At 39.4% G+C, this 16,059-nt stretch overlaps 2 long non-coding RNA genes across 2 annotated transcripts in view; one reads left to right on the top strand and one right to left on the bottom strand.

Annotated features, from left to right (window-relative positions):
- LOC107835658 (uncharacterized) overlaps positions 1-14,736 on the top strand; it is a 26,570-nt gene extending 11,834 nt beyond the window's left edge. The window contains exon 3 of the long non-coding RNA XR_001661475.1: positions 14,581-14,736. This is a non-coding gene — a long non-coding RNA (uncharacterized LOC107835658). The remainder of the gene's footprint in view (positions 1-14,580) is intronic.
- The window catches only part of LOC103134518 (uncharacterized), a 94,717-nt gene that overhangs the window by 54,628 nt on the left and 24,030 nt on the right, over positions 1-16,059 (bottom strand). The gene's annotated exons all lie outside the window — the stretch shown is intronic.

The raw sequence follows: 16,059 nt of genomic DNA, 5'->3' as shown, positions 1-16,059 counted from the left end.
TATATATATATATATATATATATATATCCCCCCCAGAGAGATATATATATAAATAAATCAAAATGAAAAAAAAAATGTTGGTCCATGGCAATAAGCAAACTACTGACATCTCATATAGATGCTTCTGCAGTGAGTCGAGTGATTCATAGAAATAGTTATTGATAGAATATAATAGATTATGAAACAGAAACCCTTTGTACTGTTGTGTGTATTTCTTGTGTTTAAGTATTAAGTAAATTACTTGCATGATAAATTCAAATGAGCTCAATAATTTCCTTTTTCATGATAGTTTGTTCTTCTTTTGTCTCTCTCTCTCCTTCTACCAAAGAAATAAGAAAGTGCCATAAATAAAGTAAGAAACTTACTAATTGGGAGCAAGTCCGACTTCTCCCCAGTTACGACATGTAAGGTGAACTTTGCGTTTCAATATGGCCGCTCCTCACGTCAACAGCTGTGGTGGAAATAAGTTTATTTAACAAGGCACACATGTTAAAGTTTGTCTTAAGCCAATGTCACGTGCAGCACCCATAATAATAAACTCAGCAAATGAAAAGTGGTGTTTTATTACGGAACATAAAGTTTAAAACGATGGTTGTAAAAGCTATAGCAAAGAGTGTTTACAGGCGTCGCCATGTTGAAATTCCGACTTCTGAACCAGAACGCTGTCACCTCGGGTCAAACCCAGCTCCAGTTCTCACTTCCCAGGTAACTGGAACGCAGTTTGGATTAGATGGTTTCCTTTTTTATATATATATATTTCTGGCAGACACATCGGTTTATCTCTGCAGATATTCCTGGGTCGTTTCTGTCATGCTGTCTTGGTGCTTCAACTTCTGTCATCTTTAAGATTTCTGGTTAAGTCAGTAAACTGCTTTCCCCTCACACGTCAGCAGACATACACACCAACTCATAAAATATGCGGCATACGGCAGTACTTTTTTTTTTTCCCTTTCTTAAATCCAACCAATACATTTCTAGTTAGAAGAGTACGTCTGCTTCTTTAAAGCTGAGATCACCTGCTGATGCCACATGTTATTTTCCTTATATATGCTGCTGTCTTACAGTCTCTTTGTTCTCACTGTTCTGTCACGCTCAAACCAAACACACCCACACAATCACAGATTCCTGCAACCTCCCGGTGTTTCATAGGGCATGTAATGGTGGATATGACAGTAAAGTCTCTAACTAATCTCCTCTGTGTTTCTGCAGCTTGATAATGAACACCTGTGGAAGTTTCATTATTTCTCGAAGATTACAGAAAATAATTGTCTCCAGGGAGATTTTATAGAAGAATTTTCATTGTTACATTTTAAGGCCCGATATCGGATTCATAAACAACTAAAACATTATCTTGAGTCTCCTTAATGGGTTTTTATAACAGCCCACAGTATGTGAACAAAATTAAGAACAGATGTTTTAAAAGGCAGACATTGAAAGTACAGATGTATTGATGTAAAAAATTGGGCAAATATCAGATATTAATATTGCTGTTATAACCATATTTACCGATATTATATTTCGGTATGGTTTTGACACCTTTGGAAAACAAAACAAAACAAAAGAACAACCAGAAACAAATAGCAACATGAAAACTAATGCAGGTTGTTAATATGGGCCCTGTTTTATCTATGGACAGAGACCGTTATGTTAAAAAATGACTAATGTCGACCGATATCGATGTTGGTACTGATATATCGTGCACCACTTTTGTTTTTTTCTTGCTGAATAGATGCTTAAGTCAAGCTAGCATCTTTAACGCAGAAAATTTTAATTCAATCAACAGTCTATATAATAATCAAAACATTGTTACACAGCACTTTAAAACCTAACAGGACAGAAGCAGTGCACACTGAAATTCCCATATCTGATTCTGAATGCCAGTTGTCTTTATGAGCTGCCATGATTCAACTGGTTCCTTTCATCTGAATCTGTTTTATTGGCTTTTTACAGTGCATTCTTCCCCATTTTTGTGCTTTTTATCTTTCTGCCACTCAAATGGGCAACCTATGAATGCTAAGCCATTGTGAGAAGATAGTGATGGCTCTGTTCCTCTTACTTACCTAAACATGAAATATGTAAAGTTTATTAAAAGAAAGTCATGTTAGTTAAACTGTCACTATACCCTAACAGTATAATATGAGACAGAAATCTTGAAATGTTGAGCTCCTCTCCTTTATCTCAGTGCTAACTAGAAACAACCAATCAGAGCCAGGAGGCGGGTCTTAGTGTTGTCAATCATGCCCACTCTCCTCCCCCTTGCTCTTTGCTATAGCCTGCAGCTGCTCCCTGGCCACCGATCACAGCAGATAAACTATTTTCCTGGAACACCAAGCTGTTGTAGCAGTGCGCAGGCGAGCATGATTGACAGCCCTAAGATCTTCCTCCTCACTCTGATTGGTTGGTTTTCTTCAGGAGTATTACAACATGATTATACTTCACTTATCTCACTATATCATGACATGGTGACAGTTTTAATAAATATGTACAAAACATATTTTCTCATTAAAGTTACATACTGTTACTTTAAATGGATATCGTCCCCTGGCCCAGCTATTAACCCGTACCTCTTTCAGTTTCACATGCATGTATACTTCTCAGTACAAACGCATACTTCTTTAGCTTTAACTGAACATGGCTGTAAACCCAAAGGAAAGTGAAAGAAAATACATAATTACAGCACTTAACCCGTTCAGTTGTTAAATACAAGTCAAATCAACTCTGGAAATTTAAAGTCAGTGATGACCATCTGGGGATATGCAGGCTCATACTGAAATGACATTCAGTGCTTCACACTGGAGCCTTTGTGTATTGATAGCTTATAATATACCAGACAGTGAAAGGTAACACTAACATCACTCACAAGAGAAAGTTTAGTCTTTTTTATTTTTTTGCTATGGTTAGGTGTTTTCTTTAGTTTTTCTAAATTATTCTACTCACTGAAAGTTTCCAATTTCCATTGGCAAAATTAAATTACCAGCCTCTTGTTGCAATACTAATTCAGGCCCAGAGTTGAGCGCGCACAAAATTGGTTTCCAGTTCTAACAATCTTAAGAGACTGAGACTTTAGTAAGGACCTGGTTATATTTAGCTCTTAATGATGGAATAAAGAAACAAAGAAAAAAACAAAAAACAAGACAAACTTCAAGGTGTTTGTGGATACCAACTAATTACTGTGGACACATGAAGGTGGCTTCCCTCTCTGTGCTGACTGCTTCAACACGACCTGTGCTGCATCAGAAATATATTTATTTTATAAAAAACGGCTCACTGAGGGAGTGAAGTAAAGATTGCGGCCTTAAAAGCCCCCGAGCAGCTGGTCCTCCAGGACTCCTCCATATGGATCACGAGGGTCGGTGTTATTTTCGCATTCAGGACCGACCGACGCACTGAGGGAAATTAGAGTTCAGCCTGCCAGTCTGTCTGCCTGCCGACGAGTCCAGTGAACTCCTAGCAAGGATCCGTCCCGGCTGTAGCCATAGCAACAGGCAAGATCTAATGCACTCTGCTTGAGTTGGCCAGGTGGCAATTTTATTGAAGAGAACTTCCTCGCACCTTCGCCAAGCAATAAAAGGGAAAAACATCAATATCTGTATCTGCACATACCCACATATGCCTGTATTTTGATATCTGACTAAACCATTGATTTTGTGCAGTTTGTGGAACTGTGCACTTCACAGTGATGGTTTTCAGCGGCTCGAGGCGTCTGCTGTGGCGATCTGTATATATTTCTTCTTTTCTTTTTCCAATTTGTGCACAGTGAGTTTCTCATTCCATGAATGCATTTATGCTTACTTAAGCTAAAGACTAAGGCAAGAATTTCAAAGTAACTCACTTGCGACCAGTAGAAAATAAAGCTAGTTGCTCTTTAAAGCTGTACATAAAGAGAAACTGACCCACAAATAAGCTTTTCATTTTGCTCATAAACTGTCTAAATAGGTTTCCTAGAGTTCTATCTTTATGTTTCTGTGTGAATTTTGACATTTTTATGCAATTTGTTAAGTCCAACATTATTTGACCTAAAACCGTCTCACTACTGGCCTCTCGGGTCAAAAGGTTCTTAGGCAGTTGAGTTTTCCTATTGGTCACAGCGGTATGGCTTGGTACAACTTTGTCAGTTCTGGTATAAAAACTATAAAAGCTGACGATTGCTGAAGGTATGGTGTTGAACGATTGACTCGCTGCAGTGACGAGGAAGTGGGAGAAGCTTACGGCGGCTAATGGCCACTCTTGCTACTCGCTCAGGACTGACAGGCTGCCTTCAGGCGAGCGTTGTCGCTACGACAGTTTCCAACAACACAGAGAAAGAATCACTGTATTTATCACTAGTTGTGAAGAAAGTCACTGGAGGAGTCTGGTAAATCGGTAACTATAACGATAAAGTGGATACGCTGACAACAGTGCTTCTTTCATCCTGATCGCACCCTCACTCAGCCATGACTCTTGGCTCCGCCCACTTTGCTGGAATTTTTCTAATTTTCCAAGGAAGGAGGTTTAGCTTTCAAAGGAGGGTGGATACACTTTAAGTTCAATGCCATCCAGTGACACTTAAAAAATGCCAAGGTCTGCCACACCATGTGCCCAATAAATAGTTTCCGTAGCTACATAGATTTGGTCTCTCTCTCTAATGAACATAATACTTCTAGGTTTGTGATGCTGCAAAAAGTGAACACATTTCTCTTTCTCTTAGCTACTTCTACCTGAATTCTCTATAGTTAAGAGACTGTATGTTCAAGGTTTTTGGATACAAAAGCAGCTGTTGCAGAGGAATGCCTACCTAGAGGATCTTTGAAATAAAAGATTTGGAGAACAATTGGTTGCCTCTTCAAGGAGGAAATGGCCTGGTCATGACTTGAAGGGCTAATCTCTTCATGGCTGACAAGCTGAATCACCTGTTTTATTTTACTTTTTTTTATCCTGAATATCCCAGTTTCCTCCGTTTTGTGGAAGAGACAATGGGACACATGAGAGGCTGAACACAAATGCTAGAGACGCAAGAATGGGTTATTCTGCCGCCATGAGATGATTACAAAACAACACGAATTAGATCTGATTTGACAATGTGATGGTAGACGTAGTCGGGATTGTAGTTTTATTAGAAGGGGTTTAAATGTTCGTCTGGTAGCCGTGTAACTGCAAATCGATTCGCTCTGACAGCCGAGTGACCGTCTGAAATGCTCAAAAGACCTAAGCCAGGGGTAAAAAGGTTCAGGGACAGATTTTTATAAGCAGTTTTAGAACTTTCTTCATCTTTGACTGAAATCCAAAGACTTGGTTTGCTTTTCTGTATTCCTCTTTTCTCCACTCCACATGGAAATCAAATCTCAGAGGTTTTGTGGCTCCTAGCAGGAAGGAGGTTATGTTTTGAAGCTTGGGCAGAGAAGAAAAAAAAAATCTGTTTTTTAAAGGAGCCAGTCTTCTCATGTTTGTTGCTTGACATGCACATAAAACCAATCCATGAATAAAAACACCGACGGTGAAACTTTCACACACTCCCGCGCTGAGAACGACGTTTGCAAATGTGAAACTCAAGACTGCTAAAAAAAAATTTGTGATGCATTTGCATAAATCATTGTCATTACGATCGTCTGCCTTTCTGATTTCTGCTGCCGGTGACACGGCGACGTGACAGCGTGATGATGCCAGACTCTGGGAAAAAAAAAAATCCCACCTTTCATTCATCGGTGCCAACGTTGCCAGCCCAGTTTTAATGGTAATCAAATATTAATGCTAGGAATTTGAAAGGGTAATTAGATGTGCTGTGATATGGCCTCACCCTAACCTCACCACCTGTCAGTCATGTTTGCATCTGTCCTATTTACTCAAGACGTTGGGGGAAAAAATGAAATAAAGAAATTCTCCTACCTTGAAAGAAACTAGAACGGAAAAGGTGTAGTTGAAGAGACAGAGTGCTGGTCAGAAGTTTACATTCACAAATTGCTTCATTCAAGTTTGAATTTGATGCATGTAGCTTCAAATTTCAAGTCATAGTCTATACAATAAAAAGCTGATTTATTTCAGTAACTAAATTCACAAAGTAAAACCAAGGTTTCCCCCAGAAAACTTGCTACATCCAGTGGTTGGGTGCCACGACAGTCAATCATCCAGCCTGTTGTGTTATTGAGTTAAATAATGTTACAGTTGAAAGGAAATTTGAAAATATCACTTGATAATCATGTGATATTGGAAGACTGAAGATTAATACTGGAACATCTTTTAAAAAAGCAAACATTTTAAAAAGACATAAATAACTAAGCAATACTTAACCTGGTGGGGGCATAAGCAAAGCCTGGTGGCCCGCCAGACTTATAATAGATCGGGGGAAACCCTGAAAACATATTATGTAGCTTAATTATACAAAGACTGATGGCTGTAAGAGCTTTATTGTTAAATTGTGATCATTTTCTGCTTAGAAGACAACATTTAAAACTAGAATATTACACCAAACCATTAAAAATTTCCATTTTTAATGCAGAAATGTGGAATTAATTAAAAATATGTTTAATAACTTCTTTAAGGTCGTTATTTTGAACAGGTAGTTTTAATTCTTATTGGTGGTAAACGTCTGAGTCTGCTCACATGATTGAAGCCCTTTGTGAGTGAGAGCAAATTTCCATTAAACTCAAAATTTTGCACCCATCATAAAAAAAGAAATCATTGAGGTTCTTTGCTAATTCATCATTCCACTACGAAAAGAGAACAGTCAAAATGCATAATTACAGATTCAGAAATAATATGACAGCCATATTCCTAGCAAGTCTGTAAATGTTTTGCCACTGCTTGAGTTATATGTTGATGAGGAAAATGTCAAGTAGTACATGTAAAGAATGCGGTTGCAATTTAATCAGTTAAAAATTATATAACTTTGCAAGTTGATTCTCTGTTCTTGGCACTAACTTGTTAAAGCTGAGTTATGTAACTTTTATAAAGTGTTTTTATTTTTTCATATTTTTTGAAACTGTCACCATATCATGAGACAGATAGTCCATGAAAAAAAAAAAAAAAATCAAGCTGGTCCATGTCCTCCCAGTTATCCTTTTGTCATCTGAAGAAATTCTTCGCTCCTGGTCAAAAACAACCAATCAGAGCCAGGAGGAGGGTCTTAGTGTTGTCAATCAAACTCATTTCTCCATTAGCCAAATGTGCTAATGGAGAAACAACTTACCATTCCAGTCTGCTGTCATTGATGGATGTGTTAACCAGCCTTAGCATTCAGCATGACTGAGCGTGATTGACAGCGCTAAGACCCTCCTCCTGGCTCTGATTGGTTGTTTCTGAAAAACAAACACAGCCATTATTTTTGGCTCTGATTGGTATTTTTGTACTTTTGGGAAAACTGGGATAATGCAAAGGAGCTCAGTTTTTTTTCTCAAATTATCCATCTCATTTTATACTGTTACAAGATAATAATAATTTCACCAAATGTAGCAATATTTTTAATGAATACAGCTGTCAAAATGGTGGGAAATTAAGAACATACTCATATCATAATGTTGGTTATAAAATCGCAATGGCAAGATTTCTAAAATGACACACTTTCTGGTCAGTTCTGCTCGTGACTTCACGTTTCCCATAAATACCAACACTCACCCCAAATCGGTTCTTCCGGTGACTGATATCCTTTTGTAAATCAAGCGTCTTTAAATATCAATATTTTATTCTTACAAGTTGCACTCTGTCACAAGATGTGGTGCAGAAAGAGGCATCGGCATGGTAACGGTTACAATAAAAGCTACCTGTTCAAATAAAGACTTTGCTTTTCCTTTTCCAAGTCCAGTACTGAAGACCATTTCTGTGCCCACATTATTCACGTTTACTCTGCAGCAGTACCTGCCAAAGACCTAGACATGAAACACCGGTGGCCTATCGATCAGAGCGAGATAACTCAATTTCTCAAACAAGAAATGGAATTGGCTAGTTGCACAATTTCATTTTATCTGCTCTGCACAGCTCTCTACTGTTTCACAAATGGTCCACATGAGCATAACGAATGCTTGTCAGCTGCAACGAACATTGTGTTAAAAGAAGCTAAACTGCTTTAGTCAATGAGAAACAAGAATACACCGAAGTTGAATGAGGTAATCCCCACTAATCCTCCCATGTAAACGGCATCATTTATGCACATGTAAGAGGAGAAAGGAAAAAAAAAGAATCTGATAACATGAAAGGAAGAACAAGTTCTGATCCCAAACGATCAATATGTAAGGCTTTGGGAGCGGACAGGAGCGATTTGATGTGCTTTTCCTTGCAACGGTGGTTAAAAAAGTGGTTTCCGAAGAGTTTAATGCATCTGCCACTGTGACTGCGGTCCGTCTGCTGGGCTGCCTGAAAGCCGGCTGAAAAGCTGCCGCCGTTCAGAATCTGTTACTGCAGCCGACTCAAAGTACAGCCCAGAATACATAGCTTTTTCAGACATCAGATGTCTTAATCATTTACGAATATTCAACAGTAAAAGCAGCAGATTATTTTTATTAGGTCTTACTGGTAGACTAAGAAGCGTATTTGGGCTGTACTTCATGTTATGGACTTGTTAACATTAATCTCTCTCAACTCCTTTGGTTTAGCTTTGACAACTTGCTTGTTTGTGTTGAATTAACTTAAAAGTTACACATTTTTAACTTAAAGGAACGTTTTACTTTGACTTAATTTGAAATAATTAAGTTCAATGCTGCATTTGTATCCTTTGCCTGATATCATGAAGCGAGTTTCACCAGGGATAGAACCTGTACCGACCGTGGTTCTGTGGTGGTGCAGGGGTTTAGCACAACTCACATAAGGAGACGTTAGTCCTCAAGGCAGCTGTCGCAGCAGGTTTGATTCCCCGCCTGATGACCTTTGACGCATGTCTTCCCTCTCTTTCATTACACGCTTTCCAGTCTATCTACTCTCAAACAAAACCTCCCTGACCCAAAAAAAAAAAAAAAAAAAACGTTTTTGGCTCAGTTTGCTTCTTTATTTGAAGTAAACTAAATGATTTTCTTAAGACTGACTTAAATGTGTCAAGTTAAACCCAATTTTCCCCAATTACTTGTTACCAATTGAAGCAATTCAATGAAGTTGATTCAACTACCTTCTTTTTTCAGTGTAAACCAGCGTTTATCTTTTTCAAAGGTGATCCTCGGCTTAGCAAAGGACAGTTTTTTTTGAGGTTACCATTTCCACTTCAACTTTTCATCATACAAACTCTCGTGACCCTTCTGGAAAACTAAAGCGGTCGTCCAGCCTTAGCGTTGATGCCACATTGCGAGAGACGTTGCTTTTGCGTGCCTCAAACGACCTGCGAAGTTCAAAGACAGAAAGACTCTTTGCCTTTGCCATCTGGGGGGGTCATTATAACGTGGACTTCTGCCAGAAAACAACATGAAAGTCAGACTTACCCGCTGATTTAGAATTTCTTAGGCTATCGGTCCTAAAGGTTACACTGATCAAGCGGCGTTGAATGCAAATACTTTTAGATTCGTCCCTGGTGTTAGGATTCTGCTCAGCAGAGTTAAGTCTTTGTAAAGCCAAGGTGTTATCAGACTGCTGTTGATGCCAGAGAAGTAGGGTCGGGCAGCAGCGGCGAAGCTGGACCTTCCAGGCTTAATTACTTCACACATTTCGATGCTACATGCGGGGTGTGAGGGTGTGAGGTGCAGGAGCGTGTCGAGCAAGCATGTCTAAAGCTCACTAATTCCCCTTAATTGCTAATGGTCAAGTGTAACTCGTTGTGAGTTTTTGAGCTTGTGTAGCAGTGCGACAGCGGAGCCAGAGAGTGATGATGACTCATCACATAAAGGGCTCAGTCAGTGCCTGACCTCCAGCGAGGCCTGACCTGCAGGATCACACACACACACACACGCACACACACACACACACACGCACACACACAGTTATAACACTGACTCCAGAGTTGCTGCCTGAAGACGAACACCCGTCCAAACGCGCCACAAAGTGCACCGCGAGATAATTAGGAAATAATGTACTGATGCTGAAAAGAAAGACAGAGGGAACTTTTGGGAATCACTTGTAATTACCAGCTCTTGTCTGTTTACACGACACATTCATTGCTTCTGTAATGACTGTGTACTGTACACGGCCAGCCATGACACACATGGGAGGCGTGATTTAGATTGGGGCAAAACAGTTTGTTGATGTCTGTAAGTGTAACTTTAATATTTAATTTAAACATTCTCTATGCAGGGGCATCAAACTCAGTTTCATTTTGGGCCGTATCAAAAATCTGAACGCTCTTAAAGGGCCGGTTGTGCCAGAATGTATTGATAAAACCCATTGAACTGTTAAAATAGCAATAAATGGCTGTTCCTCCAGGATTTTATGATTGTTTTTAAGTTTTTTGTAATCAAAATCACATATTGTGTGGTGCCAAGTTAGAAATATTTGTAAGGACGTTTTGTGATATTTGCGCTTATGTATGACTTTAAATGTGACTTTTATTCCTTGCTGTAACTGTGACTTGACATCAAGTAGGGCTGAGGCAGCAGTCAGCTAAGCCCAATGTTTTTGATTAATTTTGAGAAAAATTTGAAGTAAAATCAGAAGAAATTTGGAGATCCGTTGATTTCGTGTGAATTTTGCAGAAAATCTGGAGGAACTTTTTGATGTCATTTGGAGCTTAGAGGGCCACATGAAAAGCTCCCGGGTCAGATTTGGCCCCCGGGCCTCGAGTTTGACAGATGTGCTCTATTCTACTCAGAGAAGAAAAATAATATTTAAGAAGATCCAGATTTTCTATTGCATCTCTAGATCCAATATATTCCACAAAAGTATTGATTCTTTTTAAATCTGGCTTTACCCCACATTAGAGAACTCTAACAGTTTTATAAAGCTTTAGTGAACTTTCCATTTTACCTCTAATCACACAACTCAGTTCACCGTGTGTCCTTTTGTTCACACCAACACACACATTTGTTTGCACACACACACCCCAACAAAAGTCATAATTAACCATCAATGTGTTTCACCAATGCTTCTTTCCTTCTTCAATTTAAGAAGGAACACAACCCAGCTACATGTTTCCATTTGCAAACCCACATAAGTTTATGGATTCACACTTGTGTACCTTGTATCAAGTCTGTATTTTATAAAAGGAGAGAAGAAAATAAATATGAAGACCATTATGAGGGCGAATGTGCCCTGCTGTGTATCTCAGCTTAGCTTGGAGTTGGCCTAATTACAAAGACAGCGGCTCTAAAACCCCCGTCAAGTCCTCTCAGCTTTCATAATGTATTCATGATGGGGTAATTCATTTTTCTTCACAGGAGCTTCTACCCATCTGATACTGAATTCAACCAGCATCTTTTTTTTCCCAAACAGGTGCCTAATGAGACGTTCAGCAACCAAAACTGGATTCATGTGTTAGGACTATTCTGAGGGCCGAAACAACAACGAACGGCGCTTTGCAACAGTGTTTCGTAGTTTGTCATTTATCAGTTGTCTATGCAAGTTATGAGAAAGTAAGGAATTTGAACAGCTTTTTTTCCCTCAAATATTGCTCAATAAAATCCACCGCAGATATAGTCTTCAAGAAATTACCTTATTATTAGATAGTGTTTATTTCAGTATAAATCCATCTGTTCTGGCCTCTGAGGTTTGTTACAGGACATAAGTGAACAAAAAGCATCACAAAGCAAAATCCTCGGTGGTCAGAGATAAAGATGTGGAGACGTTCCTAATTAGTTAGTGCACTGCGTTCTGGTGGGTTGATTATTTGTGTTGCGCAGTGGTCTCATGTTCTCCTTCGAGCTGTAAATGAATGCTACCTGCTATTAGCATTTAAAGTGTGGGATCACTTTAAATGAAACAGAAAAGACAACACAGCTCAGTGCATGTTCTGCAAAACGGAATCGGCGTTTCACAACAGCATGTCCTTGAACACCTTAGACGTTAGCATCCACTACTAGCGTCGATCTTATTCGTGGCGGCTAACGGCTGATGGTTTTGTTCCCTTTGCTAAATCATTTAGCATTTTAATGAATAAACTATTTTCTTATTTAAAAAAGGAAGTGAACTGATTTCTACTTTTCTCTTTCACGTATTTCTTCTACTAGCTTAACATTTGTGTGGCTTTAGAGTACCTCTCAGGAGGAGAACAGCAAAACATGAACTAGGTGAACAGGGTATAAAGCTCCAAAATCTTTAAATTGTGGATTTACTCAAGAAAAAACTGCCAAAGGCTTTATGGAAATACTGTACAACACATAAATTGTTGGCAAAAACTAATAATGAATCTTTCCTCCACAATGAAAAAAGTACTGTGAAGGAGATTCATGTCATAACCTTAACATAGACAGTGATCCTGAAGTTCATAGGAAAAGATCCAATTTGAAAATTGTCAGTCCATTTATACGTTCTGGGTTTTTCTAAGTTGCATCATGATGTTTGAAAATGAATGACTGCTGATATTCAGACCGCGTGCCCTTAGCCCCCCGCCCATCCCTCCTCTAAGGGATCTCATTGATTTCTCCGAAACATGGCTGAGAATTACAATCGTTCTCAGGAAAGAAATCGCTCAGAAACGTGTCAAGACGGGTGAAAAATCGTCCGCCTGCCAGTGCTGAGCTTAGCCCACTGGGGAACCGGAGGCGGCACACAAAAGGCCGCCGCTATTAAACTCCAACCCAAGGAGAAAATGTAGATTGTGTCCGACTACACAGAACGTGTCACCGGTTACCTTGGACAACCGATGTTGGCTGTTTGGTTGTGATAACAGAAATTGCCCTCGAGTCACTCACCACGGCATTTTAAAGCACTACTGAGGATGTTGCATTAATGAACCTGAGTGAGACGTGTTATTTGGTGACATCGCTTTCAAGCAGAATGGCCGGTATATATTGATGAAAATGCATAAAGTATCCTTCTATGAAGCGCCAGCATGAAAACACTCTTTTAGCCATGCGGTCCTCTAAAGGCCGATTAAATAAAGCCCTTTTTTGAATAAGCTGCTCTGTCACATCGCCCTTGCTGCTCAGTAATACCACAATCACCGTGGATATTTCAGTTATTGTAAATTCTATTATCACTGCAGGACGTCCGATTACCTCCCAGGCCTATTGTGCCATGTCAAGCTACTAGTATACAGTTTACAGCACAGGATGCAAGGGATCCAATTACTCTGCAGTAATCTGATGTAATGAAATAAAAATAACCATCATGGAAAAGGCAAAGGAAATCCGAAGGGGGGAGAGGGTCTGGAGTTGACGTCTTCCTTTTCCGTTCGACTTGTTGAAAAATCGTAATGGATGACTGCCTTCATCTGCTCGCTGCGTAGAATAATAATAATAAAGATAATCTAATAATAAAAATAACACGGCTTTCTGCAATACATCAAACGCGGGGAAGTTGTAGGTTTTGAAGTCAGCCGAGCCAGCGGAGACGGGGCTGGCTGAGCACAGTGATCGATTAGGGATTTTTAAATACTCCTCCTGGTGAGCTCTGCCGTGGCCAAAAGAGCAGCTGGGGTTTTTCCCCCTCCTTCTGCAAGAGGGGGTGGAGGAGGGCCACAGATGGCACGGACCCTGCAGGTCAAGCGCTATTCGAGGAAGCAAAGCAGGAGTGAATGAGTGCGTAAATTAATCCTGGCCCCTTGGACTACGTCGCAATTTAGTGCGTGGCGCTCCACAGTAATAAAAGCCTCCACGTTAAATCCATATTATGTATGACACATAAGCTATTAAAGAAGAATTCGAAGAACTACAACCGCTCCGTCAGCCGTGGAGGAACGTTATTGCTTCTTATTGATTCAAAATACACATATCACTTCACGCGCGGCTCAGAAAATAATAATGTTTACCTCTGAGATGACTAAATCGCGGCGGAGAGAGATGCTTCCTTTCAGGCTCTACGCCAGACATCGTCGACGGGGAAAGGAAAGGAGGCTGACGTGAACAGGATCGGAGGAGAGAAATTGACGCTTTGTTTGTTTTATTTTTTTGACAGGTGGAGCACATTAAACGTCAAAAACAATCAAAACAGGCATAATTAAAATCGTTTGTATCGAGCAGAGTTAAACCAAATTCAAAGGTAAGTGGAAAAAAAGGGACAATCAAACCTGCAGTGGAACTCTGTGACGTATACATTAACAGAAAAAACATAGATCAAGAAGCAAAAATTGAAGTTCTCCCCAAAAAAGTGTTGGAAAAATGGTGTGAGAAATTCACATGCGTGAAAAAAAACAGCCTCCACAGGATCATGGTGTAGTGAAGTTTCATTTACTGAAGGGAAGAGAAGCATCTTCAGGCTACTGTCAATGTTCCTTATCTTACCAAATATGTTGGCTTATCTAAAAACGCATTGGTCCAAGACATGAAGAAATGCAGTATTTATTCTGAAAATTAGGAACCTGTGATACCTTATTAGTATGTATTGTGTGTGGTGCATCCCCATTTCATATAGTGCATTTGTGTTGGGATGATGGAGGGCAAAAGGTCTCAGTTCTCTCCCGTTGCATATCTGATTGCATTTGCTGATTACATGACAATAGATAATCTGAAGTAAATAGCTCTCCAAAATCTCCTTCCTACTCATTTAATACTTTATCATCAAAGTGAAATCAACAGCTACTTCCGATTTTAGGATATGTAGAAACTAGAAGTGTGCCGGTCGATCAGCCACCGATCATAATTGGTCGATTTCCGTGAAAAAGTGTATGATCGGTGATCGGCAGAGATCGGCCTCACGGGTGATCGGTATCGGAATCGGCAGCAAAAAACCTGATCGGAGGATCCCTAGTAGAAACACTTTATAGAGTAATACACGTGTCGACTCTATTTAGTCATTAGCAGTCACCAGGCAACTTCTAAATCTTTTTTTTGGATCAGGTATAATTTTCTTTCTACTTTCCACTTTTGTGTTGGTCTTTCACATTGAATTCCAATTAAATATATTTCTGTTTGTGGTTGTAATGTGACAAAATATGGAAATATTCAAGGGGTATGAATGCTTTTGCAAGGCACTTTGTATTTATAGATTCCACCGCTTTTAAATTGGACTCAAGGACAACATTATGTAATATAATGCATTTTGCAGACTGTCTGCGCTGATAGATTCTCTCACCTCTGCATGCTGAATGCTTGAAATAGCTCCAATTGACTGCACGCTCTCATTTTCTGACTAACTCAATTAACGATTGTTTTGAGCACTCACCGTCTGTGAATAGAGCAATAAAATGTGTTTGTTGTTTAATGTACAGGCGATCCATATGTGCAGAAGCCAATAAACAAAAGCAAGATGGTGACATCACATAAAAAACTAATGCCAACCATCCTGACAGACAGGCACAGAATGAATGTTAATAAATGTTCATACAATGAAATACAAACAAATGGCAAGGGGGAAACCAATGTTTTTTATATTGGCCATAAAGGCAAGTGCCTAGGGCATCAGTAGAATGGAGGATACATGAGCACCAGATAAACAAAAAAATATTATTCATGTGGCAGTTGTGCCCTAAGCCATTTTTCTATTACTTTTGTTGCATGTGGAGTGAACAAACCACCACTGATACAAACAAAGACACCATAGGAAACCAGACAATGCCATAAACGACGTACATTTTTCACATATATGTCCCGACGTAAGGTTTCACAAAACGGGCTCCATATCCTCATGTTTAGTTGCAGATAAAATGTTAGTTTTTTGCATCATAACAGTTCATGTTACAAGACAAACATTGAACGGCTGCTGAAACAACAGCAAAGCAACTCTGTGTCAAACCATTGACCATATTTTAAAATAATCCATGTTTGATATAATGCCTTCAATTTGTTTATTGGGCCCTGCCATAGCAATGCGTGGAAGGCACCTATTATTCTACACCTCAAAAAAGGGGTGCCACCAGGGTCCCCATGACATAAAGGAACAACTATTACAATTTCTTGCGTCTATCTGACCCATCAAAATAATAATCTGTGAAAACAATCAATCTCCTCCATCTCCTTCCTGAACTACTATTGTTAGCTAAAATAATGCAACGTTCTGACCAAAAACAACCAATCAGAACCAGGAGGAGGGTCTTAGTGCTGTCAATCAACTTCATTCATTCACTGCTAAATGTGTTAATGA

This window comes from Poecilia formosa, unplaced genomic scaffold, assembly GCF_000485575.1.
Source record: "Poecilia formosa unplaced genomic scaffold, Poecilia_formosa-5.1.2 Scaffold17, whole genome shotgun sequence".
Lineage (NCBI taxonomy): Eukaryota > Metazoa > Chordata > Actinopteri > Cyprinodontiformes > Poeciliidae > Poecilia > Poecilia formosa.
Note: the sequence above shows the minus strand (reverse complement) of the source record. Positions and strands in the feature narration are given on the sequence as shown.